Source organism: Dunckerocampus dactyliophorus, chromosome 4 (genome assembly GCF_027744805.1).
Source record: "Dunckerocampus dactyliophorus isolate RoL2022-P2 chromosome 4, RoL_Ddac_1.1, whole genome shotgun sequence".
In the NCBI taxonomy this organism is placed as follows: domain Eukaryota; kingdom Metazoa; phylum Chordata; class Actinopteri; order Syngnathiformes; family Syngnathidae; genus Dunckerocampus; species Dunckerocampus dactyliophorus.
In genome coordinates, this window is record NC_072822.1 from 21,368,642 (window position 1) to 21,381,708 (window position 13,067).

Genomic DNA, 13,067 nt, shown 5'->3' on the forward strand with positions numbered 1-13,067 from the left:
TTGTTGATTCTGCCCCCTTATTCATGTTTTAAGCTCCCTGCTGTTAAATTCTTAGTTTAAGCTGCCACAACACCTACGTTTTGTGGTTATTGTGTGATAATGACATAACAGGAGAGACAATCTAACTCGGCAGGGTATACCCAACAAAATAATCCAAAATCACCCCCCTTTGTAATATTTTGCCACAATTTAAAGCGCAGGTGTCACATTCATAAAAACTGACTGCGTAACTGCGATGTGGCCCTCCATGAAAATGAATTTGACACCCCTGATTTAAAGAGATCGGGACATATGTTGCATTTCCCCCGATATTGTTAAATGAAGTAGCTGTAAATGATTGAAATATTGACTTACATTAAAATCACCTTGACCTTGATTTAAACAAAAAACTTAAAAATATATATAATATATATATATGTACATTCCTGATCAAAATTTTAAGACCAGTTGGAAAAAATGTACGAATTTAGATTTTGCACTGTTGAATCGTAAGGAGGTTCTAAGTAGAGCTTTAACACTGCACCATTATTGTTAACCACCTACAAAATGAATTTAGGCATGCTTGATGCCAGTGTTTCCAGGAGCCTGGTGGGAATTGCTATTGTTATTCCTCTAGAAGAAATTCTTTGTCAGGCGGGCATTGTGAACTGCAGCGCTGTCGTGTTGAAAAACTCAGTCATCACCACGTCATGAGACAAGGGCCTTCAGTCAGGAGGGATGCCCTCTGCAATATCTCCACATAGCCATTTGCTGTTTGCCACCCCTGCACAACCTGACGCTCCATTGTTCCATTGAAGGCAAAAGCACCCCAGATCATGATGTCGCCCCCTCCGCTGTGCCGTGTGGAAAACATTTCAGGTGGGATCCAAATTCCAAATGGACAATTTTGTGCCATTGAAGGAGACGAGGTGTTTGAAGATGTTTTTTGTTTTTAAAACCCCTCTCTCGCAGATGCTGTATGATGGTTATTGGGCTGCACTCGGCACCAGTAACAACCTTCATTTGGGTCGAGGATGGTCCCGTGTCTTGACGGACAGCCAGTCGTTTTTGTTCCATAAGCCTCAGGATCTTTGAAGAACGTTAAAATGACTGTCTTACTGCCTACAACCTCAGCAGCATTGGCACGCTGCGAGAGGCCTTGCTTATGCTTCTCAACAGTCCGACCACATTCAAAGAGAGAAAGCTTTTTTGCCTTTGCCATCAAGAGATCATGAGCGTGTGAATACCTGACAGAAAATGACTTTGAATCCACATTTTTGCTAAGATTTTGGCTTTTAAAGGCTCAAGTCTTCAACTTTTGCTCAGTTGATGGACAGCCTATTTCACTTTAATGGTTGTTTGCAATAAATTGCGTCCTCTCCATGTTTTTTGTCTCACTCCCGGTTCTTCTTTTTGCATTTTGAAGCCTTACTTTGAACCTCCTTAAGATCAAACAGTGCAAAATTTAAATTCTTGCAATTTTTCAACTGGACTTAACATTTTGATCAGGAGTGTGTGTATAGTTTTCTATTGTGTGTGCTAGTTAAGTTAAAAAAAAAAAAAGCCAATTGTAATCAATTGTGCAATTGTTACTCTAGCCCCAGTTGTATGAATGTATTAACCTCATGGAAAAAGCAACAGATCTGGTCCTTGCCTCAAATAAGTTCTCCTTTCCCCTTCCTGCCCAAGCAAAATGGCAAAATGAACAAAATGCTTGATGAAGACTTGAGTTTCACTGACTCACGGGTGCAACTTATTGTGCATGTGCGAGTTTCTGCGCATGTGCTTTGTGACAAGTCACTCAAGTGAGTAAGTACAAGTAATCGAGTTTCCCCATGCACTAGCAAGGAGGCACATCCTTTTCATATGCAGTGGAACCTTGGTTAGCGTGATTAAATTATTCCAGAAGGTCTGACTGTAACTGAAACAGAAAAAATGTATATCGAATTGATCTGTTCCGGAAAGCCAAAAATGTTAACACAAAACCCGTTGTTAGTTTCACAATTACAGTTTGAGATGCAGATAACAAATCCAAATGCATATAAATAAGTGATGAGGGTTAAATGAACATTTAAGGTTACTTTTACTTTCACTGAAGACGTGATTCTTGACATGGCTGAAAACTGGAAGGCGGTGGTGGTTGATCTCTCTGCCACATCGTGTCTTTCTTACGTGTTCATTTTTCCCTTTCATTCGTCATTTATATGCATTTAGAATTGTTTTATGCACGTAAAGCTATAGTTGTACAACTATTAAATCGTGATTTGTGTGAACATTTTTGAGTCAACTGCTGATGGCATCATCGACAGGTGGCGTAACCTTCGGTTCGAGTTGCCGTTTTGTTTAGCTAGCTAATAGGATGCTAACAAGAAAGGATGTTTTGTGATTTAAAAAAATACATTAAGAACACAGCTGGACTTAGTGTATTATCAACACTATAAGATCCGCGCCATATTGCACGCAAATGCAAGCAAACTGAGGCAAAATTGTGCCTTAAATTTTCGACGTTAACCGAAAAACATGGTAACCGGGGCACTAACCGAGGTTCCAGTCTAGACACTATGCAGAAGAGTACATTTAGAAACATACATTTGGAGCATGCAGGGTATTGAATAACACCAAGGAAAGGTGACAAATGGCTGTTTGTTTGTGGCAGCAGTGTAAGCATGTCAAACGGTGCAAAAGGATCCGCGTTCTGTCTCATGTTCGGTTTTGTGCAAGAGAACCGGCTGCAAATCAGAAAAAAATACTTTATTTGACCTGACGTGACTAACCTGCATGTGCAATGTGGTAGTCATTTGTCTATACTGAATGTCGTAGTGTAGTCTGAGGAAACTGCTGTCTGACTCAGAAGAAGAACTCTTTCTTTTATCACGATTGCCAAAACCACAGCAACGTATTTTATTTGTGTTGCATAGTTGACAGCCTATAGGTTTGTGTGACTCACCAATAAATGTTGTTTAACAGCAGCCAAAGCACTGTGGTGTGTGCGGTTGTATGTATGACCAGGGTGTTATTTTATGTCAAAGGTCTCCAGGCTGACGAATGCAGAACATTTCTCAGAGCCAAAGGTTCCTACTAGAACTTATAGGAGAGAGGAAGCAAACCACAATGCGCTAGTATTTCATCCTAGCCATGAAAATGGAGAAAAATATTTAAAACAAATAAAAGGAACACTTAAATCACAGATGTCGATGAATGAAACATTCCGGTTGAAAAACGTTCACCCCGCACGGTGGCAGTCTGCCTCAGAATCAGGAGGGTTCTGTGTAGAGTTTGCTTGTTCTCCCAGTGCTCGCAGGGGTTTTCTCCAGCGTTTTCCCATATCCCAAACGCATGCCTGTTAGGCTCATTGGACACTTTTAATTGTCCATGGGTGTGACCACATGTGCCCTGTGATTGACCGGCGACCAGTCTAGGGTGTACCCCGCCTCCCACCTGGAGTCAGCTGATTTAGGCCCCAGCTCACCCGTGACCCTAATGAAGACAAGCGCTGTGCAAAATGAATTTGTTGTGAAGCGAAGAACAATCAATTCAGAATCTCCATCCATCCATTTTCTTTTACTTATCCTATTCGAAGTCGCAGGGAGCTAGAGTCTATCCCAAAAACTGGATGACACCCTAGAACGGTCACATATGGCCACAGTACGTATACGGTAGAGCTGTACTACTTACCACCACTACCATCATCTGTAGACTGCAGTTACCACTGGATGATGCTACTACTAGCTGTGAGGGACTGGAAAAATGCAAAACAAGCTGGGAATCATCCAGAACTGGTCTGTGACTATCACATGCTACACCATGGGTTTTCAAAGTCGGAGGTGCTCCCCCAATGGGGACCACCGGAGCACTTTCGGCATGAGATGGGATAACATTGGCAAAGTAGAATATGATAGAAAATGCCTTTGAAAACTGTAGTGGATGACCGGTGGATGACTCCAAGGCACAATATTTGCAAGCAAGCAAGCATTACTGTATATCCCGCCCACTTCCTGGTTCGATCATGTAAGCCACGCCCCCCAATATACACGTACACAACAAAAGGATAACTTTTTGTTACAAAAGCAGTGTTTGGAAAAACATCTGATTTCACAATAGAGCAAGCACCATGACATCCGTTTTTAAATTATTTTGTTGTTTTTTGCGATGCGCACGCGCAACCGGCATGAGCGTTGTCGTTTTATTCTAGATGTGACAAATATAGATGTTTATTTGTTAAATCTGATCTCTTAAACCACTATTGGTAGCATATGTTCTTATATTTATATATGAATTTTGAGCCTGTGACATTAGACCAGCTTTAATGTGTTCAACTTCAACAAACGCATAAAAACTTTAAAACTGTAACATACTCTGAAAACCTTAGGAGAAAGCCGTGTTTCAAATATTCAACTATTCAGGCAAAATGTTTGATTCAAATGTATTGAACATTAAAGCAGATGATCTTTCAAAAATACATTGGACAACAAATGGACAACAACTTTATGTAAGAATGAAACCTTTTTTTTTTTGCAAAAACTGAAATAATAATACTTATGACAGCAATTTGTATTTGTTTGTTTTTCTATTTGTGGGATGGTATATTTGAATGCCGGATAAAGCTAAAAACCTATGTGGGGAAAAGCCAAAATCCCAGACTCTCAGGAATAGACTTTACAAATGATGAAGACCAGGAAGTGTCACAGTCAAGTCCGTGGTTCTGGATAGCGTCAAAGTGGGGTAAGGTCACATTTATCTCTGGTGTCTTTCAACAAGGTCCCCCAAAATTGGCATTGATGGTAATGGGTGGGAACCACCGGGGTTAGACAAGAGAACATATTCCAACCGATAAGCACTTTGGTTGAGAAAGCGATGCAAACGTGTTTCAAACCGTATGAGAAAGAAACAGGGCTAATGGCTTTGCCTCAGCGTGTAAGCGCTTTTACAAGACTACTCAAATTGTTGGATTCAAGAAGAAATTGCTTCTCTTCTATCAACGTCTAAAGCTTTGCTCGTTTTATACATGTTTGCAGGATTTTAACGGCTTTTTTTTAACTCTACTGCTTGGCTCAATATAGGGTGGAAAATGTCATCAACAGTTTGCTTCTTATGAATCTACTTGTTCTCATAAACATTTTTTTTTTTTATTTCTACTGGATTTTTCCAAAGGCTGTACTCACTGCTCAGTCTCGCCATTCCCTGTCATTGCGGTTAGAGAACGCCTTATAAAGTGGTTAATTAAACGTGTTTATGGCTCCAAGTACATTAGGGGGCTTTTTATTGAAAAACAGAGATTATTATTTTGTAGCAGCTAATACATGGGATAAGAAGGACGACAGAGAGGCAGGGTAGAACATACTGGATTGGGTGGGGTTATCAGGAAAATGGGTTGTTCACCTGGCCAAACAGCTACTGAACAAACAGACCTGTGTTGTAATTTTGGTTTCCCTAGCCCCGCAGAAAGAACGAATAAATAAACCACTCCAGGCTGTAGGCTGCACCTGACACAGTCCAGAGCAACAGGCCTTCATTTCATCACAGCATAAAGCTGACAAATATTCACATCTGAATACTGTACAAGTGCCACCTGTGCACACAAATAACGTCAACCTATGCAGGTCACATACATCCACAGAACTCTTGAAGCTTCTAAGTCGCGTCGCTCAGAACTGTTGAAAGGCGCGTGACATGTGCACATGCTGAAACATTGTTGTCCATGTTGGCAGACGCAGCCCTTCATTTTCACAGCAGTAATAAGTGAGTTCACGTGCAGTAATCATCGGCTCTGTGTCTCAACGGCTACAGCAGATGTGTCGTCTCCGCCCCGGTGGCTCAGCACTGTGGGAATGTGGAAAACCAGTCTGATGATGTCCTTTGCATCAAGGAGTCGAGAGAACAGGAGTGCAGACTCAGCATCCACTTCCAGTATTATGCCCTGTGCGGGTCTGGCCGCCATGATGGTGAGAATAATCCAGAAACAACGCATTGTAAACATCTGCACACTGTTCAGCCATGAATTTCTCTAGTAGACGGTCCAAAAGAAAAGTTCCCCAAAAACAAAGACAGGTATGTGTGATATGTGTGAATGTTGTAGACTGATAACACTGGTTGTTGTAAATAAACAGGACATTGGACAAGATTGAAAGTGTATATTGTGTGGGATTCCCACACAATATATCTTTCACTAATTTGTTTTTCTGGACGATTACTTCAATTAATGATAAGTTTGTGATGATGATGATTGTGATTATAGTCTATCAAATGGATGAACAATGCCATTACTGAAATAAATGTTGCATTGTGTAAATACTTCCAGTTAAATATCTTATATATATAATAATATATAAGTACTTTTAAATGACATTTCTGTTGTTCCTTATTGCCATGAAAAAATAACCAGATTGTTTTTCATCAACTTGGAATGGTAATGAATGGATTAGTGGAATGGTAATGAATGGATTAGTGGAATGGTAATGAACGATGCCATACGTGTGGTCCTACCCACATTTGCAGGTCAGTGGAGTAAATGTGGTTTATGTGGTTATTTTGTTGACCATCTTATCTGTGCATTGTCTCTTGTCTGTATGTGACATTTTATGTCCAAAATTTGAGTGCGTTTTTTGGTTTAGAAATGTATTTATTGATATGTGTGTGTTATTTTATTATTATCATTCATTTATTATTAATTATTGTTAATTATTAAATAAAATAATCACATAGTTATTGTTATTATTTTGTTTTGGTTATTTTGTTATATTGTTATTATTTAATGATATACATACTGAATACTACTACTACTACTACGACTACTACTACTAATAATAATAATAATGTTGCTTTTTAAGCCTTAGTAACACTGTAAGGGAGGAAAAAATTAAATTAAAGGAAAAAGTTTCTTCCATACTGCTGCTCAGGTTTTTATTGACATCTACATGTAGGTCATGTTTCTGCAGATAGTGGAATTTTACACCTTTATTTATATACATATATATTCATTGTGTTCAGTAAATAACATCCATCCATTTTATCAAAGTGTAACCACAGCGTAAAACTTTATTTTATACTCAGGTCAGAGCTAGTGAATAGATTGTGCAGTGTTGTCCGCCTCACCATCATGGCGGGCTTTCAACTCCATGGCATAATACAGTCTGTTCCATTCATTTGCGGTCGATGTACTGTATATGTATATTTATTATACAAAATAATATGTTGTCTTTGATTGAATGATAATTGTCACGTTTTGACATGTGGCCGGTGATGCGGCGACCCCAGGATGCGAGAGATGAGACCCGATTGCAGGTAAAATGCTTATTCTTACTGATAACCGGCGTGCAGCGGCAGGGATCCACAAAAAAGCAGAAACATATGAGACTGACAAGCACAGTAACAATAACGATGCTCCGACAAGGGGAGAAGCGCGCACCTGAATTAAAAACACAAAGGCAAATTAGAGGCAAGTGCGTATAACTAAGCATGTAAAGACCGCAGCAAACTGAATGGAACAAAACAGGAAGTGATTACAAAATAAAGGCGTAGAACAGTAACTGATGCATAATGGGAAAATAAACTGTCACGCAGGCTACGACAGTACTGTATGCATATGAATAATGAATGAATGAATTGAGTTTACGCTGACAAAGTTGGCCAGTGCTTAAATGAATAGGCAAACTATGTTAACAAGCTTTTTAACTGGGACTAATGGGGAGACAATTTTAAGATAAGAATTCAAATCTGCAAACCACCTGGAAGGAACTTGGTTTGATTTAGTTGATTTAAAATGTATTGTCCTGATGATTTAAAAAGTTTTAAAGTGCCCAGAAAGTCTACAGTGCAAACACCATGTGGCTCAATGGGCTTAGTTACTATAAAAGAATATATTGTATGTTTTTCTTTTTTTTTTTTTATATAGGAAGAAATTTAACCAAAGTTTACTGCCATTAAGTCCCAAACCCTTCCACGGTGTGGCCAGACTTAGTGGTTTCTGTTTATTTATGTAAGAAAAGTACTGGAATATGTTGGCGGGGCTCAAGACTCAGAGGCCCTGCAGACCTGACTCTGAGTCCAAAGGCAAGAAAACCAACCGGGCCAAAGAAACTCTCTATGACACCGCAGCTTTATTTTTAGCCAAATGTACTCATTCATTTTCATACAGTAGCAAATAATTTCTGTCAGTGACGGAAATAAATCATGACATTTATGACAGTCATGCTTGCTATACAATCGTACACTCATTGTGTGCAGCATGTGTGTGTGTGTGTGTGTGTGTGTTATGTAAAACAAAACTGTATCGCGAATCCTCACAGGGGAGTGCTGTATGTGGGTTAAGGAGGGGAACAACTTTTAGTTCAGTCCAGCCTCTTCATAAAGTATCTTGTGAAAGAAAAAACAACAGCGCTGCTATTTCAACAACATTAGAACATTCTTCAGTGGCATTAGAAAATATTTGGAGAAACCCAAGACATGAGCCTGTGGAGCTGGGAGAGCTATCGGGCACGAGCTGCCAGAAGGAGATGTGGTTTGTAGGAATGTGAACAAACACAGTTGCTCTTTTGCTGCACATCATCTGCACCTTCACTTTACACCAGAACCAACACTTGCTTCCGGTGTAAATACTTAAAAACTAGGCATAGAAAGTGCAAAATTAAGGCAATACAAATCAAGACATTATATACACTATTTACATGTGTACATGTTGATCAGCCACAGGTTTATTGAACGGTTATTGCACTTGTTTATTGCATGGTTATTGCATTTATTATGTGTAACAGTACATATCATTTCATGGAATTAACACATTGTGGTGAACCACAATACTGTTTTAGACATTTTAGGCATTTTTCTTGGAGATTGATTAATATCTATCAATCAGTCAATCAATCAATCTATCTATCTATCTCCTATAATTGGTGTACCCCGGGGGGACGCATACCCCACTCTGGGAACCTATGGATTAAACAATTGTTTGTTATAAAAGTGAATAATTGTATTATTTTGTTGATATTGTGGTATTTATATATTGGAAAATTGTTCACAAACACGTTCATAAAAATATATTTTTGTTTCCGTAAAATCTTGATCCTGTGTTGTATTCTGATTATACTGTAATAATGATGAAGAAATTAAAGCTGAAAATCACAAAATCATTCAATGATTTTGAAAAGATGGTTATAGGTAGGTATCAGTATCGATATTGGCGATACTGGCCCCGTACAGATGGTCCTCCGTATAAGTCGGAACTTATCCCGAAATTATACCTAAATGAACACCGAAGTCACTCACACTGCACACAGAACTTACGAAGGACATATGATATACAGTAATAAAAAAATAAATACTAGAATTGAACGAAAAGGTAACAAAATAGAGAGAACGCCTTACTTTTATCCCTGTGGTTGTCTTGCACAATGGAAGGGGCGTTGCAAGAGAGGGAGAGACAGGCTTATTGGAAGGAGGACGTTTGAATAATGAAACCACTCCGCTGCTGAGTTATCACTGTCCATTTCATGGTCAAAGATCCTTTCACATGTTCAAAAAAGACCATCTTCATCCCTCATGATGGTCGTAGCGTTTTAGCAACTTTGACCGGACAAGCAGCCGATGTTGATTTCCCCACTTCTCCACTGAGCATTTTACATTTCACTTGGCTTGCGAGCACCTCATGTGGTTGTGGGAGGGCTACCTGTTGCCCGCAGGCACCGCGTTGGTTACCCCTCGTTTGCCTTGTTTTGATCATTTCAGACATTACCGGAATTTTCCTAGGTGCATTGATTTCACATAGCTGATAGGAACTAATGCTACTTCCGTCAACAACAGCAGCATAGAAACAGCATGTTTGCTATTACTAATCATGGCAGACTTCGTGAGAGCCGCCACTGACGACTACTTTTGGACAAATGAGGATCCGGAACCTCATCTTTTGAGCCTAAGTATATGGAGGATGAGCTAAAGGTTAGCAGGTACGACGCCCCCTGTCCCCTCTTAGCTCTAGTGCTAAATGTTTCATGGATAACAGTATAATGAAATAGTCACTTACAATGTCCGCTCTCATTGGGATGTCGACTGATGGGATGGCTGTGTCTTTCAGCACAAGACATGTACTCCCCATTGAGCAGGTAAATTTAGCATAGTCCTCACGTAAAAAATGCCAACAACAAATGAGCATCTTGCTGAGTCTTCGTAGCGATGTCGTCGGGTCTGTATTGTGAGCCAGTATCCACTGCTTCAGTCGTTGTTTAGTTAGTCGTATGTGAAATCTCAAAGTTAACCAACTTTTCGGCTTATTGCCACAACCTTCTGCAATACACGTGCGAGGCATGATTTATAACCTAGGTTCAACTTTTCAAAACCCACAATTAACACAGCAGCTGCTGCGGTAGGTAGTGTAGCGCTCGGCAGTGACTTGAGGCGTCGTGCGTGACGCTGAGACTAGTGAAGCGTTGTGTTACTCCGCCAGAAAAATCTAGTTCTTCGAGTTAGCTGCTACAATAAGAATGTCGCTGTAGCTTTGTTGGAGGCTTTTTGAGTTTTTTTAGGGCTTTACAGTCAAAATAGGTGGGTCCCATGACGTGCATTGTTAGCTCCGTCATGCTAACTCATTTTCTCTCTTTAGGACACACAGAAAAGGGAAAGAAATAGGTGTTCATGTTTCACGTAAGGATTTTGAATGATGGGCAAAATTCAGAAACAAAGTGCAGTTTTCCTTTAATGAGCAAACTGTAGTAACATAAAAAAACTACAAAGGAGTCAGTGCCTCAAAAGCCATGAATCCCCCCACACATCACTGCAGCAGACACACTGCAGAACGTTGTAGCAAGTCTTCCCAGGACAGTGGAAGCTCCATATTTGTAGTTGTTGCAACACTTTTGTAAATATAGTGTCATTTGATTCCACAACGGTCTATGGTCTCAACTCCCACTAACCCCTTCTGAGCGCAGAAGCAGCTGATGTTGTTGCTGTTCACGGCCCCTTCACTGCACCCTGACAGCTCACCAGCTGCCCTCTCAGCAGCGAGGCGGGGTCAACAAACAGGGAGCAGCTTTTGTTTACTCAACCCCCAATTCCAAAATTTTCATCTGTCAAGCTTGTGTAAATGAGTCAGTGCAAGTCAACCTCGCCGGGTGCTATTTTCTTCATTGCACACCCCTGTAACATGCTGCAGGGTGCACTCATAAAACCAGACCTTTGTGGAGTTTAACTTGCCCAGTTCAATGCCCCAGACTTAAATCATGTTGCAATAGTCAGAGCACTGCAGAGGAGATGTGGTTTCAAAGATATTAAAAGCATGTGGGAAATAAGTATTGGTTGGTCAAGGTGGTTTAACCATCGTGTTGCTCCTGGAGAGCAGCATTGCAACATTATTCATATGGAGCTATCAACTGATTTTATGCCCCATTGGTTTCAATTGCACATAAAAGTGAAAGGAATATTTATTATTATTTTGTCAATCCAACCCAAACCCCACTCTTAACTGCAGATACATTTTACAGTTTGTTTTTGATTAATAGAAGCTTTAACTGTTTCTGGCAAGGTGTCACTCATGGTAATACGTTTGAGTGAGTGGCAGATAAAGGCTCTTTTCATTGCACGCTCTCGGGGACTGGGGTAGACTCGTAATAGAATTCCAAGGCAAAGCTGTGCCCTTGCCTCAATGAATATACAGCATGGAAGGAATTTCCTGAAAAGAAACTCAATCCATTTGCCACTAAACAGCACAATATGTACTGTGTTGTGTAGTATCAGTTACTTCTTAACATTATGATGCATCTAAATTACTCAAATGGGAAAATGTTAATATTGCCTGGAATTATAAGCACATATATTAGTGCTCCTTGTCAGCAGCCACACTGAAGATGGCTGAGGAAGAGGGAGGTCATAATCCATGGCTTTCCTGTGCAGATGGTGTTGAGTTTCCATCCAAACAGCTGGGCCATGGTGTTTCGTGGTCCTCTTCAGCCCTCTTTTGAAAGAGGATAGTCCAGCTGAATCCCTCCATGAGGCCCTAAGGACCCGACCACCTCAAGTCCCTGTTGTGGACACAGCACCTGTGATCTTCAGCTAATGTGGGAACACAAGATGGTGTCAAGATGGTTGAGGTGTGTCGATGAAAGACAAGACGGTGGTGGAAAACAAATGTTCTCAGCTCAGACGGGGTGTGGTGCAAAGAGCTTGAAGTCAAGGAGTTCTCCACCTGGGAGAAGAGCTTTTCACTGACCCCTAAAGAGGACAATGACACATTCAGGAAGGACCTTAACAGTGTGTTGATTGGACTTTTCCCTTCACCTCACTGATCTAGTTTGTCTTCCTGGGAAAGCTTCAAGGTTGAATTGATTTCCTCTTATTTTGTCTGGACACACAAGCTGGAAAATAATTCTGTATTTGGTTTTGTTTGGCGTGGCTGTTGTGTTTTATTTGGAGCCATGAACCAAAGGATGAGTAACCCAGTTAGACCAGACGGAGCCCGAGACCTTTAGAGATCTCACAGGCACTGAGACGTATAAACAGCAGCCAGCAGTTGTTTGGTCATCAAGTGCACCCTGGCTCTCCAAGATGGAGAACAGGAAGTAAAAAAAATAGCACTAATATTTACAAATTGTAAACAGCTATCAACTGAAGTGCTGACTTACTTGCTTTATTGATGTCACATTTGAAGACCTGAAATTTGTCTCCTCTGTGGGACCCAAACCTACAAAAAAAATAAAATCGTATGAAAAGAATATAAAGTGTAAAGTGTAGAGTGGCAGCATTAATTTAAAGGTCACATTAGGGTCACAGGTGGGGGTGTAATGGTACATGTATTCCTAAGTGGTATACCAATTTCCCACACATCCAGATTACAATAAGGGGGAGGAAGTGTGCATTCGGCGTTGCACCTCCACAAGCCCGGTAGTACAAGCAGACGAAAGCAATCTTGGCGGACAAAAACAGCTTTTGGCTAGAGGGAGTAATGGCTAGATGGCTAATCCAGAGCCTAGAGACCATCTTCTGTCGTTAAAATCTTGTTTTTGAACACTTCACCTTCACCTGGACAAATACAAGTAGATTAGATGAACGCAGTGTGCCGCCATTGTTCAGTAGAGATGGAGAACGCGGCCACAAGCTGGAAATGC